At 41.1% G+C, this 18,204-nt stretch overlaps 1 protein-coding gene across 1 annotated transcript in view; it reads left to right on the forward strand.

Annotated features, from left to right (window-relative positions):
- Positions 1 to 18,204, forward strand: part of LOC117510782 (leukemia inhibitory factor receptor-like) — a 103,115-nt gene that overhangs the window by 30,147 nt on the left and 54,764 nt on the right.

Raw genomic sequence — 18,204 nt, forward strand, 5'->3', positions numbered from 1 at the left:
TTGACCCAGTTGTGCAGTTCCTAAAAAATTTGACCAGCCACATATAGGAAACATTGTCCCAGAATGCATTGCGTCACCAGCATCAGGCTTTTTTTTTTTTTTTTTTTGCCAGCAGAAACAATCATATAGCATTAGAATTAGGGCTGAAACAATTAGTCGAGTAATTCAATTACAAAAAATATTCGAGGCTAATTCTATGCCTTGAAGCTTCGTTTAACATTGTAGTACATATGCTTGACCTGTGTGTGGTGCTGTAATGTCCCCAGAAAAACAAACAGAAGAAGACTAGAGCAAGTGCTAATCAAATTAGCACAAAAGCTACAGCTTTCCAGTGCGACAAACCGAGAGAAATAAAGGCTTTTAGGAAAAAGACTGTCCACGCTGATCATTTGAAATAGCTTAATGTGCATTTAAAGCAAAGCAGTGTGTTTGTTTTTTAAAAAACAGTTTCGTCCACTGGCTGCTCTACGCGCGGCGGCCAGCTGCTGCCTCTCTGCCCGGTGTGAGCGGTTCAGCACTGCCCTCACACAGCTCCTTCCCGTCAACAGACAGTCTCTGGAAGAAGTCCACTCTTTCTTCTGTGTTTTGCTTAGACTCGCAATGAGTGTTTCACTTTTTAATTTTCCCTTTTTTGGGCAACACGCAATGCTTCACAAACATGGAAACTCAAATAAAATAATAATAATAACAAAAAAATAAACAGTGACTGTGAGGCTTGCATGTTCAACCTCCATCTGAAAATGAAATGCACTGACTGAATCGCAGAGAGTGTTAAAAAGAAATTCATGCAGGGAACCAGTCCACCTCCTTAATAAATAAATAAATAAAAAATGGTTAAATTTTACAACTTGGGGAAAACAAAAAACAGAAAGCCACAACCCATCGCCATTTCAGCAAAATGTCAAGACTTTGGCCTGACTTTGGCTGAGCTCCTGACACCAGGAAAGATCCAAAACTTGTAAAGATGTGAAAAACTAAATAATTACCCAGGAAAACAGAAAGGGATACACTAAATTTGACAGTCTGTGTGATGACGCAGTTACATTGTGCCATTACTTAGGGAGAGCCCTGGACTGTTAATGTTTTAAAACACAAAAGTACTTTTTATCCGATTACTCAATTAATCGCCAGAATAATCGATAGAATACTCGATTACTAAACTACTCGATAGCTGCAGCCCTAATTAGAAGTCCGTCGACTTTTGCGTGTGGCCCAGTCACATGGCATTTAACGAAGAGCAACAAAGCCCTGACGAAACAAGAAATCTGGACTTTCATTGACTTTCATTGGCATCGTTTAACCCTCGCGCAGCTTTGTTCCTGCAGCTGGCACTTCGTCAGGATTTTTAAACTGTTGAAAAATTTGAACGAAGGGCAACGAAAACCTCAATTCGTCTATGTTTCGTTTTGCTGTTGTTCTTGACGTTTTTTTAATTGTTTGTTTAGTTTTTGTAACGTTATTGTTTAATTTGACATCGGTCAAGCAGCCGAATGTTTTCACACAGTGCAGAAGCCAGTTTGTCAGCGCGGAGGATGCTGCTGATTCATGTGCCGTTGGAAATTACAGGGCAAACTCAGCCTGCTTGGTTGGATTTTTTTTTTTATCTGTGTGGGGGGGCAGCTTCACTGGGCTCAGGCACCTTAAATAGGCCAGAATTAATCTTTTGTGTGGATATAATTAATTATTTTGCCACAAGCAACTGCTGAATTTGAAGCAACAAAAAATTGTGTAATTTCCGACAATACATGAATGCAGCATTAGCAGCAGCAAGAGCTCCTGAGCAGGTGGTCCACCGACGTGCACACAGATTTTCACAGCTTCTGTTTGCAGTTTCTCCAGGACTCAGGCGCTATGAGCTCTGTCTCAGCGCCGAGTCCTGGAACTCAGAGATGCAGACACACACTGCTCCAGCTGTGGCTCCAGGTGCGTTTCATTTAAGGCCGTGGCTATTCGCACGGCGGCCGTGTCCATAACTCTCATTTGGCTATTCGCATGGCAAGACTCTGGTGGCAAAACGTGGAACTACTTGTATAAACAAACATACTGCATTCAAGATGTCATAACCCCTTTAATATTTTTCAATTTTGATCATTTTTTTTATTCGGCTGTGTCCTAGGGATGGGTATTGATAAGATTTTATCGATATCGATACCATTATCGATTCTGCTTATCGATCTGATTCCTTATCGATTCCCTTATCGATACCTCTTGGGAATTTTGTACTAAAAGTAGGCTTTACAGGTTTTTTCTTTATTTCATTGAGTCCTTGCTTGCCTCTACTGGTGGTTGGCTCTCACTGCGGTATTGTATCACTTCCTGTTCCGGAGCACAGCGGTGTTTTGCTGTATCTGTTAGCTGTTTAATCTGCGCAGTTAGATTGATCTAGTTACCTAGATAACGATTTGTTTCACAGTGTAATCTTCACGTGCCTTAACTAAAGCACTCCCTCTGCTGAATCACCTCTAAATTATTTACACATTATTCACTTTGTGTGTTTTTAGGAATCCGCTAGCTTAGCGCAGCTACTAGCTCTTAGCCGGTTTAGCATGGCGGCTTCTCCTGTCTTTCCCGCACTTTTCTGCTCTGGGTGTGAAATGTTTAGTTATTCCTCGGCCTCTTTTAGCAGTAATGGTACTTGTAATAAGTGTAGCTTATTCGTAGCTTTGGAGGCCAGGCTGGGCGAATTGGGAGACTCGGCTCCGCACCGTGGAAAATTCTACAGCTAGCCAGGCCCCTGTAGTCGGTGCGGACCAAGGTAGCTTAGCCGCCGTTAGTTTCCCTCTGGCAGATCCCGAGCAGCCGGGAAAGCAGGCCGACTGGGTGACTGTGAGGAGAAAGTGTAGCCCTAAACAGAAGCCCCGTGTACACCGCCAACCCGTTCACATTTCTAACCGTTTTTCCCCACTCGACGACACACCCGCCGAGGATCAAACTCTGGTTATTGGCGACTCTGTTTTGAGAAATGTGAAGTTAGCGACACCAGCAACCATAGTCAGTTGTCTTCCGGGGGCCAGAGCAGGCGACATTGAAGGAAATTTGAAACTGCTGGCTAAGGCTAAGCGTAAATTTGGTAAGATTGTAATTCACGTCGGCAGTAATGACACCCGGTTACGCCAATCGGAGGTCACTAAAATTAAAATTGATTCGGTGTGTAACTTTGCAAAAACAATGTCGGACTCTGTAGTTTTCTCTGGGCCCCTCCCCAAACGGTCCGGGAGTGACATGTTTAGCCGCATGTTCTCCTTGAATTGCTGGCTGTCTGAGTGGTGTCCAAAAAATGAGGTGGGCTTCATAGATAATTGGCAAAGCTTCTGGGGAAAACCTGGTCTTGTTAGGAGAGACGGCATCCATCCCACTTTGGATGGAGCAGCTCTCATTTCTAGAAATCTGGCCAAGTTTCTTAAATCCTCCAAACCGTGACTATCCAGGGTTGGGACCAGGAAGCAGAGTTGTAGTCTTACACACCTCTTTGCAGCTTCTCTCCCCCTGCCATCCCCTCATTACCCCATCCCCGTAGAGACAGTGCCTGCTCCCAGACCACCAATAACCAGTAAAAATCTATTTAAGCATAAAAATTCAAAAAGAAAAAATAATATAGCACCTTCAACTGCACCACAGACTAAAACAGTTAAATGTGGTCTATTAAACATTAGGTCTCTCTCTTCTAAGTCCCTGTTAGTAAATGATATAATAATTGATCAACATATTGATTTATTCTGCCTTACAGAAACCTGGTTACAGCAGGATGAATATGTTAGTTTAAATGAGTCAACACCCCCGAGTCACACTAACTGTCAGAACGCTCGTAGCACGGGCCGAGGCGGAGGATTAGCAGCAATCTTCCATTCCAGCTTATTAATTAATCAAAAACCCAGCCAGAGCTTTAAATCATTTGAAAGCTTGACTCTTAGTCTTGTCCATCCAAATTGGAAGTCCCAAAAACCAGTTTTATTTGTTGTTATCTATCGTCCTCCTGGTCGTTACTGTGAGTTTCTCTGTGAATTTTCAGAACTTTTGTCTGACTTAGTGCTTAGCTCAGATAAGATAATTATAGTGGGCGATTTTAACATCCACACAGATGCTGAGAATGACAGCCTCAACACTGCATTTAATCTATTATTAGACTCAATTGGCTTTGCTCAAAATGTAAATGAGTCCACCCACCACTTTAATCATATCTTAGATCTTGTTCTGACTTATGGTATGGAAATTTAAGACTTAACAGTATTCCCTGAAAACTCCCTTCTGTCTGATCATTTCTTAATAACATTTACATTTACTCTGATGGACTACCCAGCAGTGGGGAATAAGTTTCATTACACTAGAAGTCTTTCAGAAAGCGCTGTAACTAGGTTTAAGGATATGATTCCTTCTTTATGTTCTCTAATGCCATATACCAACACAGTGGAGAGAAGCTACCTAAACTCTGTAAGTGAGATAGAGTATCTCGTCAATAGTTTTACATCCTCATTGAAGACAACTTTGGATGCTGTAGCCCCTCTGAAAAAGAGAGCTTTAAATCAGAAGTGCCTGACTCCGTGGTATAACTCACAAACTCGTAGCTTAAAGCAGATAACCCGTAAGTTGGAGAGGAAATGGCGTCTCACTAATTTAGAAGATCTTCACTTAGCCTGGAAAAAGAGTCTGTTGCTCTATAAAAAAACCCTCCGTAAAGCTAGGACATCTTACTACTCATCACTAATTGAAGAAAATAAGAACAACCCCAGGTTTCTTTTCAGCACTGTAGCCAGGCTGACAAAGAGTCAAAGCTCTATTGAGCCGAGTATTCCTTTAACTTTAACTAGTAATGACTTCATGACTTTCTTTGCAAATAAAATTTTAACTATTAGAGAAAAAATTACTCATAACCATCCCAAAGACGTATCGTTATCTTTGGCTGCTTTCAGTGATGCCGGTATTTGGTTAGACTCTTTCTCTCAGATTGTTCTGTCTGAGTTATTTTCATTAGTTACTTCATCCAAACCATCAACATGTCTATTAGACCCCATTCCTACCAGGCTGCTCAAGGAAGCCCTACCATTATTTAATGCTTCGATCTTAAATATGATCAATCTATCTTTATTAGTTGGCTATGTACCACAGGCTTTTAAGGTGGCAGTAATTAAACCATTACTTAAAAAGCCATCACTTGACCCAGCTATCTTAGCTAATTATAGGCCAATCTCCAACCTTCCTTTTCTCTCAAAAATTCTTGAAAGGGTAGTTGTAAAACAGCTAACTGATCATCTGCAGAGGAATGGTCTATTTGAAGAGTTTCAGTCAGGTTTCAGAATTCATCATAGTACAGAAACAGCATTAGTGAAGGTTACAAATGATCTTCTTATGGCCTCAGACAGTGGACTCATCTCTGTGCTTGTCCTGTTAGACCTGAGTGCAGCTTTTGATACTGTTGACCATAAAATTTTATTACAGAGATTAGAGCATGCCATAGGTATTAAAGGCACTGCGCTGCGGTGGTTTGAATCACATTTATCTAATAGATTACAATTTGTTCATGTAAATGGGGAATCTTCTTCACAGACTAAGGTTAATTATGGAGTTCCACAAGGTTCTGTGCTAGGACCAATTTTATTCACTTTATACATGCTTCCCTTAGGCAGTATTATTAGACGGCATTGCTTAAATTTTCATTGTTACGCAGATGATACCCAGCTTTATCTATCCATGAAGCCAGAGGACACACACCAATTAGCTAAACTGCAGGATTGTCTTACAGACATAAAGACATGGATGACCTCTAATTTCCTGCTTTTAAACTCAGATAAAACTGAAGTTATTGTACTTGGCCCCACAAATCTTAGAAACATGGTGTCTAACCAGATCCTTACTCTGGATGGCATTTCCCTGACCTCTAGTAATACTGTGAGAAATCTTGGAGTCATTTTTGATCAGGATATGTCATTCAAAGCGCATATTAAACAAATATGTAGGACTGCTTTTTGCATTTACGCAATATCTCTAAAATTAGAAAGGTCTTGTCTCAGAGTGATGCTGAAAAACTAATTCATGCATTTATTTCCTCTAGGCTGGACTATTGTAATTCATTATTATCAGGTTGTCCTAAAAGTTCCCTGAAAAGCCTTCAGTTAATTCAAAATGCTGCAGCTAGAGTACTAACGGGGACTAGAAGGAGAGAGCATATCTCACCCATATTGGCCTCTCTTCATTGGCTTCCTGTTAATTCTAGAATAGAATTTAAAATTCTTTTTCTTACTTATAAGGTTTTAAATAATCAGGTCCCATCTTATCTTAGGGACCTCATAGTACCATATCACCCCAATAGAGCGCTTCGCTCTCAGACTGCAGGCTTACTTGTAGTTCCTAGGGTTTGTAAGAGTAGAATGGGAGGCAGAGCCTTCAGCTTTCAGGCTCCTCTCCTGTGGAACCAGCTCCCAATTCGGATCAGGGAGACAGACACCCTCTCTACTTTTAAGATTAGGCTTAAAACTTTCCTTTTTGCTAAAGCTTATAGTTAGGGCTGGATCAGGTGACCCTGAACCATCCCTTAGTTATGCTGCTATAGACTTAGACTGCTGGGGGTTCCCATGATGCACTGAGTGTTTCTTTCTCTTTTTGCTCTGTATGCACCACTCTGCATTTAATCATTAGTGATTGATCTCTGCTCCCCTCCACAGCATGTCTTTTTCCTGGTTCTCTCCCTCAGCCCCAACCAGTCCCAGCAGAAGACTACCCCTCCCTGAGCCTGGTTCTGCTGGAGGTTTCTTCCTGTTAAAAGGGAGTTTTTCCTTCCCACTGTCGCCAAGTGCTTGCTCACAGGGGGTCGTTTTGACCATTGGGGTTTTTACGTAATTATTGTATGGCCTTGCCTTACAATATAAAGCGCCTTGGGGCAACTGTTTATTGTGATTTGGCGCTATATAAATAAAATTGATTGATTGATTGATTGATCTCTGGACATAAATAAAAATAAACAAAAGGTGTTTCGCTTTGAAGTTATTAATTCCGACTGGATTCGCGTAGCATTTGGAGCTGTGTGAACAGAACGGAGGACAATTCTCGTTTCTTTCTCCCAACAAGACAGGAGTCCCAGTTAGTAACTTTAATCCGCACAAACGTGACTCATGATTGACATATTCAGGGATGAAAGTGGTGAAGAAAAAAAAGCTGAAACCCCAAATTACCCCCCAACACCACACACACGAAAATGTTTGAATTCTAGAAGCTCTAAAATGCAGTCTGGGACTATTCCAGACAATAACTGCAGTGAGTGCAGCATCCATTTAGTGAGAAAAAAAAAACTTTCCTTATTCACATTAATTCCAGTAGTATTCTGCTCTTACTAGGATGCAGCAGTTTTCTAGCTTTGCAGATAGTTCTGGAGGAAATCACTGAAGAAATTAACACATTGAAAATATGGTTTGACCGAAACAAACTGTCAAACTTAAATAAGACAGGGATGAAATGGAGGTGTGAGTCACTAGGTGTTCACAGGAAACACTTATTTCTGTATTTATGTATGTATGTATTTATTTATTTTTGTTCATTGTTAGTTGGTTTTATATATTTTCTGTTGTGTTTTTATTCAGGTTCTTTTTGTCTCTTTCTCTAAAATTGTATATAATCATTAGATTAGTTATTATTACTATTATTGTTGTGCTTGGTATTATTATTATTAATATATTAACAAAAATAAATTGAAAAAATATTACAATTTGTAATACATTTGACTCTTTTACGACAACAAACGTTTGACAGCTGCCACTGCTTAATGCTAACATTAACATGGAAAATGCCATAGACATGCTAACGTGTTAGCATCGGTCCTGTTTTTTAAGTTATAAAATACATCTATTAACTGTTTCAGAAGACCATAACAGGTCGGTTTAACATAAAGGTAAATAATACTCACAGCCATATGCTCTTTAGGGTTTTAGCGGGGGAAAGTGAAAGAAAAAATTAATCAACGAAGCAATGATCGAAGCACTGGTTCGATCTGCAAATCACTGCTTCAATTGGTTCAAGGTTCAAAGCAAAGCCGCACTGCAGAAAAGTTGATTACAGACCCACTGCAGGGTCTGTAATCAATGTAGAGAAATTATAATTTTCCTGACAAACACCCCCAAAAACAACAGCCACTCTGAAGGACCGATAAGGGAATCGTTAAGTAAAAAGGTTATTGATGTCGGTGGATCGAATCATTTCTTAACGATACCCGAAAGGAACCTGTTCTCGATACCCATCCCTACCGTGTCCACATTCCACTATTCACATGGCAAGACTCTGGTGGCAAAACTTGGAACTACTTCTATAAACAAACATACTGCATTCAAGATGTCTTAACTCCTTTAATATTTTTTTATTTTGATGATTTTTTTATTCGGCCGTGTCCACATTTCACTATTCACACGGCAAAACTCTGGTGGCAAAACTTGGAACTACTTGTATAAACAAATATGCTGCATTCAAGATGTCTTAACTCCTTTAATATTTTTCGATTTAGATGATTTTGGTTTTTTTTATTCGGCCGTGTCCATAACTCTCATTTCAGTATTCGCACGGCAAGACTCTGGTGGCAAAAGGCAGACCCTATTCGAACGGTGGCCGTGTCCATAAGTCTCACTTAATGCAGTGAGAAACGGCGAAGAGCCCCTTGTGATTGACAGCTATGTGACGAGGTTATTCCCTTCCGGCCGATTGAAAACTGTGTAGCGGCATTTCTTACCATCTGCATCGAACACAAACGCAAGTTCTTGGTTGTCCAAGAACAAGTAGTGCGCCCCCTATGGTGGTACAGAAGTGCCTATATGTAGTTGGCTGAATTGTCAAAGTGGCAGTGGAGAGGGAGAGGGAGGGAGAGAGAGAGAGAGAGAGAGAGAGAGAGAGAGAGAGAGCAGCAGTGGTCAAGTGGGGGAGAGTGGCACTACCAGGAGCAGATCAGTGAATCATAAACATAAAATGTTATTGCTTCACAGTGGTTACATATCAAACCAAACATAAACACATCCACACCTCCGCACAACCCTGTGGAAAGGATTTTTGTGAATGCAGCTGAAGCTCTTCAACTGCTGTTGTGACCACTCTGCCCTGTTCATTAGAGGGTGACATTGGAGTAGATTTTCACTTCTGTCCCATCCCACTCCCACAGAAAAATTCCTGTCCCCACTCCTGGTAAAATGACTCCTACTCCCATCTAGGGATGGGATTGATCCGATCCCAGACCAGTATTGGAACCCGATACCGACGTAATTCACGTATCGGAAAATACCAATCCAACCCGCGACATTTTCTGATACCAGTTGTGAATCCTCTCAACTGCTGTTTGCTCTCTGCTTGTTTACTGCGGAGTGGGAGGAGGAGAGATTTTTCTGAAGCCGGGCTGTTTGGGAGAGCTCTTTTCCACAGGCTTCTAGCTGCGGTTAGCGGCAAATTCCTGCTCGGCTCTCGGCTTCAAATAGTATGATCATCGAGCACGGTTTTTTCGAAAAATTAACTGAATTGTTGCTGAATATGTGTGCAAAAAAGTTAGCCGCTTTTTCCTGTCAGCAAACAGAGATTCTGTCCACTGAGAGAGAGGGAGAGAGGCAGAGAGAAAGGGAGGAAGACAGGGAGAGAGTTCTGTCTTTTCTCTTTAAGTCTATAAAAATTAGGCTATGAAAGTCTATAAAAAATAAAAGTACTTAATTCTTTCACCAAAACATCAAATCTAGGCTTTCATCTTAGATGCAACTTCTGGCAAATTGTAACTCAACTTTCAAGTCTCTTTTTTTAAGAAAATCCACATATAAAATCAACAATAATAATAATTAAAGCAAACAGAGCTCTGGTATCGGATCGGAAAAGTAGCGGTATCGGCAGATATCCAAATTCAGGTATCGGGATCGGATTGTGGATCGGTGCATCCCTACTCCCATCCCGCTCCCATTCAGAATGACTCCCACTCCTGTACCGCTCCCATTTTCCCCTTCCTTTAGTTTTTAGTAGGGATGGGATGATATGCTTTTCTCCCGATTCGATTCTCTCACGATTTTTTTGGGTGCAAATTTGATTTAAATTGCGATTTTTACGATATTGCCGATTTTTGCGATTCTTAGTTTAGCTTTCTTAATACCAGTGAAAAAGTTGCATAATGATGTCTACAGACTATCAGGAGGCATATTTCCCCCAAAAATACACATCACATGTGAATCTGTTTTTAATATTTATTTAGTAGCTTGATTTACTGTTCTGCTCAGTCAGTGCGGCTAAAAAAAATCCCAAACAGAACACCTGAACCTGAAAACTCAAATGTGAGCCTTTAACTTTATTAAATTGAATTTGAAAGTGTTCTTTTAAAACCCTAGACTTTAAAAGTAGTAAATAAAATGTATAATACACAAGCAAAAATGTAACTTTTGTAACTTATTTAACTGTTTTTCTCAGTCAGTGCTGTAATAAAACAAATTTCACGTCAAACAGAGCACCTGAAAACTCAAACGTGAGTGTAACTTTATTAACTTGAATTTGAAAAGTGCTCTTTTAAAACCCTAGATGTCAAAAGTAGTAAATGAAATGTATAATACACAAACAAAAATAGTTACTTCAGCAGCTTATTTAACTGTTCTGCTCAGTAAGTGCTGTAAAAAAACAAATTTCACAAACAGAGCAACTGAAAACTCAAATGTGAGCCTTTAACTTTATTAAACTGAATTGTAAATTTGAGGCACTGCTGTTTCAGAGAAATACTTTCTGGAAGGTATCACGTACCTTGGCTCCAGTGTGTGTAGTATGTTCCTGAAACCTGTATTTTCCACAACACTATAAGGCCACAGGTCTTTGCAAATAAAGTCCGTGATTGATTTTGTGATGCGTTTTGCTTTTTCAGAACTGCTGGGTAGATTGGAAAATGCTGCTTTCAGTGTTTGCTGGCATGCTGCTGCAGGACATTTGGCTGGAAGCTCTGCATTTACTTTAGGATGGTGCCTTGCTTGTTGGGCATTGAGGTTTGTCGTATTTCCACAGTACGCAAGGTGTGCATTACAGATTTTACAAATAGCTTTCGACATGTCCAGTTCTGCTTTTCCCTTCAAAGCAAAAAATCCAAAATGTGCCCACACTTGAGGTTTAAAATGTGATGGTGGGGGTTTTATTGCTATGCAATGTAGCGAGTTGTCTGCCATTCTCCTCTTTCAATTTAAATTTGTCCCCCCCGCGCTGACGGATCTGACGTCGCGTTGCCAGGTAGAGAGTTGAAGAAAACCATTTCACACTCTGCTGGAGAAAAGCAGTAATTTTTACAAATCCAGCTGATAAATGTAGTTTAAAATGAAGCATTCAAATTTAGAAAAATATCGATATTTTTACAAAAAAAATCTATTTAAAAATTGTAAAACAAAAAATTGTGATACTTATGTGAATCGATTTTTTTCCCCTCCCACCCCTAGTTTTTAGGCAATACCTGCATTTGATTTGATCTTCTCCAATTTTTATTTATTCATTTTTTGATTACTTTGTGTTCTGCAGTTTTATTTAAAAAAGTATGCCAGTAGGAACAGTTCATCTGTGGTAATATCGGGGCACTTATTGCCTTAATCCAAATAAAAAAACTTCACTAAAAGGCACAAAACAGAAATAATACACGGCCTGTGGTCTTATAGTTTTTCTGCTATAGCTGCTTAGTCCCTGTTTCTATCTCTTTTGGAGGTCAGTTACAGCAAATAATAATTAGAAAAAAGAAAACACGGGTCACACCATGCCTACCTTAGTTGAATAATCCCAGACATAACATATAAAGTTTGCATTTTACTGATTTACTGAGCAATTTTTCCCTTAAAACAGTGGCATTACTTTCATTTTAAATTGCTAAAACAACAACAAAAAACTGCCAAGCAAGAGAACTGTCCTCAATGAACAAAAGTGCATAAAGGCATCATTACCTTCACAATTCACATACTGTACCAGAGTTTTGGAAAAAAGAAAAAAAAGTTCATATGATGCAAATATTAAATAAAAAATGCAACAGCCATATCAGTCTACTTTCTCACTCTTCAGCACACTTGAATATTTGTCTCTTTGCTAGAAAAAATTGCCCAGAAACTAATTAGGACTACTAACTATCAGCACCATCACCTTCAACTAACATCTAACACATTCTTACCTTAAATGTTGCTGTGTAAGGAAAAAAGTGCATCTTCATTTTCCAGACTGAGGGTGGCACGTTTCTCCTCACACTCGACTTTCCTGAAGTTCAGTAATATTTGTGACTTCCCTGCCAATTCTGTGAGCTTAATAGATATGTCGTTATTTCTGACATTGCTTTGCAAATCACTTTTTAACACACTAGTTTCTCCGCTCGTGTTGCTTTCTCCACTGCTCTTCTTCTTTGAATTCCGGTGGAAAGGAGCAGCCGGAAAAACTTTGCTTCTGGACCATGCTGTTCTTTTCACATGCGTTACAGTGTAGGCTTACTGAAAGAAAACTACAGGATGGTGGCACCTGTCCTTTGTTTTTTTGTTTTTTTTATAGTTTGTTTCCGGTCCTGTCTGCTCCCGTTAACTTTTTATCCTGTACCATCCCAATCACGTGATAAATAGTAAAGTTGTGTTGTGAAAGTGTCGTGACACGGACCCACAACAGGGGGCGTTAATGAACGGACAATGGATAAGCCAAAAAGTAACAATTTAATGTTGTGAATCGCACAACGAAGTACAGACAATAACAATATGGTGGAATGTCAATTATACACAAGGTGACATGTGGGCAGGCTCGACGATAGAAGACGTCTGGCGAGAGAAGAGCCGGATCCCACACGGCTTCCACCACCAACGGATCTGAAGAACACCGGAGCCGCCAAGCCCTACGCTCCAGGTGGCCACTGTCTTCAGCAGTCAGACCCGGTACTGCTGGCAGAGAACAGAGACAGTACTGATGAGTGTGAGCTCGCACACTCAGTAATCCCACAGTCAGTGTTTAGTTAGGAAGGAGCACCTCCACCTCCAATCACACACTCGTGCAGCTCCTGTCTAACCACTTATCTGGTTGGGGTGTGAAGCGAAGCCGTCGCTGATCACACCAAACGCCAATCCCACAGATAAGGCAACACCACAGGAAAACGGCTGCAAAGAAGTTCAGACTATTAGTCAGCGTTAAGTGTAGCAGAGAAATTACCTGAATGGTAGCTGATTTCTCGGCGGGGAGGTGGAGTTGCAGTCCGGCCTTTATGGTGGTGGTGATGTGTAGTGGATGAGTGACAGCTGGTACGGATGATGAGTGACAGCTGTCACTCCCGGTCGCTCCGACACCCTCTCGTGCTTGAAGCCCGCACTTCAAGCAGGGCGCCATCTTGTGGTGGTGGGCCAGCAGTACCTCCTCTTCAGCGGCCCACACAACAAAGTTGACTCCCATCCTGTGGGAATCCCGTGACCCGTGGGATTCATGAAAAAATGTCAGTCTCTAACTGTCATACAAGCGTGTGTGTTGTCATGATGGGTGGCTGCCCGACACCAGAACCGGGTGGACCCATGGTACAAACTCCTAAATCAGGCTTTGAGGTTATCAGAAGTCATCATGTTTATTGCAGGCAGAGGTTCGGTACACAGGTGGTCATATAGCGGAGCAGAGGTACAAGCAGGACCAGGCAAAAACGCAGTCATAGACGAGCAGGGTCCAGTGGCACAGGCAAACTCAGACATCAGAGATTAGAGAGTGCAAGAGAGTGCTCTAAGGAGCACACATACTTGGGCTGGTGTAGGGAGTTTGAGTGAGATGAACAACACATACAGAAACAAGGTGAGAGACATGGGCCAGGTGCAAAGAGCGTGAGTGAAAGGAAACAAAGCCGACAGAACCAACGAGAAAGACAGACATGAGGCAGGTGCAGAGAAGTGAACATGATTAACTGGAACTTGAGGAATAGCAGGGAATGATGAACAGGCTAGACATGAGACAGAATACAACTCCTGGCAAAAATGATGGAAACACCGGCCTCGGAGGATGTTCATTCAGTTGTTTAATTTTGTAGAAAAAAAGCAGATCACAGACATGCCACAAAACTAAAATCATTTCAAATGGCAACTTTCTGGCTTTAAGAAACACTATAAGAAATCAGGAAAAAAATTGTGGCAGTCAGTAACGGTTACTTTTTTAGACCAAGCAGAGGGAAAAAATATGGGATCACTCAATTCTGAGGAAAAAATTATGGAATCATGAAAAACAAAAGAACGCTCCAACACATCACTAGTATTTTGTTGCACCACCTCTGGCTATTATAACAGCTTGCAGTCTCAGAGGCATGGACTTAATGAGTGACAAACAGTACTCTTCATCAATCTGGCTCCAACTTTCTCTGATTGCTGTTGCCAGATCAGCTTTGCAGGTTGGAGCCTCGTCATGGACCATTTTCTTCAACTTCCACCAAAGATTTTTAATTGGGTTAAGATCCGGACTATTTGCAGGCCATGACATTGAACCTATGTGTCTTTTTGCAAGGAATGTTTCACAGTTTTTGCTGTATGGCAAGATGCATTATCATCTTGAAAAATGATTTCATCATCCCCAAACATCCTTTCAATTGATGGGATAAGAAAAGTGTCCAAAATATCAACGTAAACTTGTGTATTTATTGATGATGTAATGACAGCCATCTCCCCAGTGCCTTTACCTGACATGCAGCCCCATATCATCAATGACTGTGGAAATTTACATGTTCTCTTCAGGCAGTCATCTTTATAAATCTCATTGGAACGGCACCAAACAAAAGTTCCAGCATCATCACCTTGCCCAATGCAGATTCGAGATTCATTGCTGAATATGACTTTCATCCAGTCATCCACAGTCCACGATTGCTTTTCCTTAGCCCATTGTAACCTTGTTTTTTTTCTGTTTAGGTGTTAATGATGGCTTTCGTTTAGCTTTTCTGTACGTAAATCCCATTTCCTTTAGGCGGTTTCTTACAGTTCGGTCACAGACGTTGACTCCAGTTTCCTCCCATTTGTTCCTCATTTGTTTTGTTGTGCATTTTCGATTTTTGAGACATAATGCTTTAAGTTTTCTGTCTTGACGCTTTGATGTCTTCCTTGGTCTACCAGTATGTTTGCCTTTAACAACCTTCCCATGTTGTTTGTATTTGGTCCAGAGTTTAGACACAGCTGACTGTGAACAACCAGCATCTTTTCCAACATTGCATGATGATTTACCCTCTTTTAAGAGTTTGATAATCCTCTCCTTTGTTTCAGTTAACATCTCTCGTGTTGGAGCCATGATTCATGTCAGTCCACTTGGTGCAACAGCTCTCCAAGGTGTGATCACTCCTTTTTAGATGCAGACTAACGAGCAGATCTGATTTGATGCAGGTGTTAGTTTTGGGGATGAAAATTTACAGGGTGATTCCATAATTTATTCCTCAGAATTGAGTGAGTCCATATTTTTTTCCCTCTGCTTGGTCTAAGGGCCCTGTCCCACTGGCGTTTAGGAGGATTTGCGCATGAAATGAGGAGACAAAAGCTGAGCGTCCGCAACAAAGGTGGGCGGAAATGACAAATGTCCCGTGGTGGATCAGCGAATACATGAGGAAGAAAAGCGGATATAACAGGGAACAGAAGCGAAGGCGACTGCGGAGGCGCCCCCATGAGGGGCACAGCGGCCGTGATGCACTCGCTTCATCCGTGCCCACTCTGTCTGCATGCGCGACATACCATTTGTGACCGTGATGTGGCCGTGCTGGGCACGCGTCATATCTGTTTTGCACGCTGTCCCGGTCCGCCGCCAAGCCGCGCCAGTTCGTCGGTTGCGGATATCAATCAATCAATCAATCAATTTTTTTTTATATAGCGCCAAATCACAACAAACAGTTGCCCCAAGGCGCTTTATATTGTAAGACAAGGCCATACAATAATTATGTAAAACCCCAACGGTCAAAACGACCCCCTGTGAGCAAGCACTTGGCTACAGTGGGAAGGAAAAACTCCCTTTTAACAGGAAGAAACTTCCAGCAGAACCAGGCTCAGGGAGGGGCAGTCTTCTGCTGGGACTGGTTGGGGCTGAGGGAGAGAACCAGGAAAAAGACATGCTGTGGAGGGGAGCAGAGATCGATCACTAATGATTAAATGCAGAGTGGTGCATACAGAGCAAAAAGAGAAAGAAACAGTGCATCATGGGAACCCCCCAGCAGTCTACGTCTATAGCAGCATAACTAAGGGATGGTTTAGGGTCACCTGATCCAGCCCTAACTATAAGCTTTAGCAAAAAGGAAAGTTTTAAGCCTAATCTTAAAAGTAGAGAGGGTGTCTGTCTCCCTGATCTGAATTGGGAGCTGGTTCCACAGGAGAGGAGCCTGAAAGCTGAAGGCTCTGCCTCCCATTCTACTCTTACAAACCCTAGGAACTACAAGTAAGCCTGCAGTCTGAGAGCGAAGCGCTCTATTGGGGTGATATGGTACTACGAGGTCCCTAAGATAAGATGGGACCTGATTATTCAAAACCTTATAAGTAAGAAGAAGAATTTTAAATTCTATTCTAGAATTAACAGGAAGCCAATGAAGAGAGGCCAATATGGGTGAGATATGCTCTCTCCTTCTAGTCCCCGTCAGTACTCTAGCTGCAGCATTTTGAATTAACTGAAGGCTTTTTAGGGAACTTTTAGGACAACCTGATAATAATGAATTACAATAGTCCAGCCTAGAGGAAATAAATGCATGAATTAGTTTTTCAGCATCACTCTGAGACAAGACCTTTCTGATTTTAGAGATATTGCGTAAATGCAAAAAAGCAGTCCTACATATTTGTTTAATATGCGCTTTGAATGACATATCCTGATCAAAAATGACTCCAAGATTTCTCACAGTATTACTAGAGGTCAGGGTAATGCCATCCAGAGTAAGGATCTGGTTAGACACCATGTTTCTAAGATTTGTGGGGCCAAGTACAATAACTTCAGATTTATCTGAGTTTAAAAGCAGGAAATTAGAGGTCATCCATGTCTTTATGTCTGTAAGACAATCCTGCAGTTTAGCTAATTGGTGTGTGTCCTCTGGCTTCATGGATAGATAAAGCTGGGTATCATCTGCGTAACAATGAAAATTTAAGCAATACCGTCTAATAATAGCTGCCTAAGGGAAGCATGTATAAAGTGAATAAAATTGGTCCTAGCACAGAACCTTGTGGAACTCCATAATTAACTTTAGTCTGTGAAGAAGATTCCCCATTTACATGAACAAATTGTAATCTATTAGACAAATATGATTCAAACCACCGCAGCGCAGTGCCTTTAATACCTATGGCATGCTCTAATCTCTGTAATAAAATTTTATGGTTAACAGTATCAAAAGCAGCACTGAGGTCTAACAGAACAAGCACAGAGATGAGTCCACTGTCCGAGGCCATAAGAAGATCATTTGTAACCTTCACTAATGCTGTTTCTGTACTATGATGAATTCTAAAACCTGACTGAAACTCTTCAAATAGACCATTCCTCTGCAGATGATCAGTTAGCTGTTTTACAACTACCCTTTCAAGAATTTTTGAGAGAAAAGGAAGGTTGGAGATTGGCCTATAATTAGCTAAGATAGCTGGGTCAAGTGATGGCTTTTTAAGTAATGCGGCACGTTGGTTGTGTATGTCCTGCGTATGTCTTCAGTATGTGTTCAGGCAGTGATGCGGATCTTATCCGCAGCAGAATTTTTGAGCTGCTCAAAAATCCTGGCTGCAGACATGCGTGCCTCTACGGATGATCACGGACGTGTTTGGATGGCGGCCGACTCATACAGGAATGTTACACGGTTATTGCGGTTGTTTGGCGGATGTGGGCCACTTTTGTGCGCATTCCATCCGCAAATCCTCCTAAACGCCAGTGGGACAGGGCCCTAAAAAAGTAACCGTTACTGACTGCCACAATTTTTTTTTCTTGATTTCTTATAGTGTTTCTTAAAGCCAGAAAGTTGCCATTTGAAATGACTTTAGTTTTGTGTCATGTCTGTGATCTGCTTTTTTTCTACAAAATTAAACAACTGAATGAACATCCTCCGAGGCCGGTGATTACATAATTATTGCCAGGGGTTGTAGAATATACCAGAACTGGGCAAGAACAGGAACAAATACTAAAGCAGAGCAACAAGGAAAACAGAAACTACATGATACAGATACAAAACCCAATGTATCTGACAACATAAATGAAAAAATACACAGATCATGAACTAATGATCAGTAATGCAAACATAATCTGACAGAACAAAACTAGAACGGAACTGGATGA

The sequence above is a fragment of the Thalassophryne amazonica genome, chromosome 5 (genome assembly GCF_902500255.1).
Source record: "Thalassophryne amazonica chromosome 5, fThaAma1.1, whole genome shotgun sequence".
NCBI classification, from domain to species: domain Eukaryota; kingdom Metazoa; phylum Chordata; class Actinopteri; order Batrachoidiformes; family Batrachoididae; genus Thalassophryne; species Thalassophryne amazonica.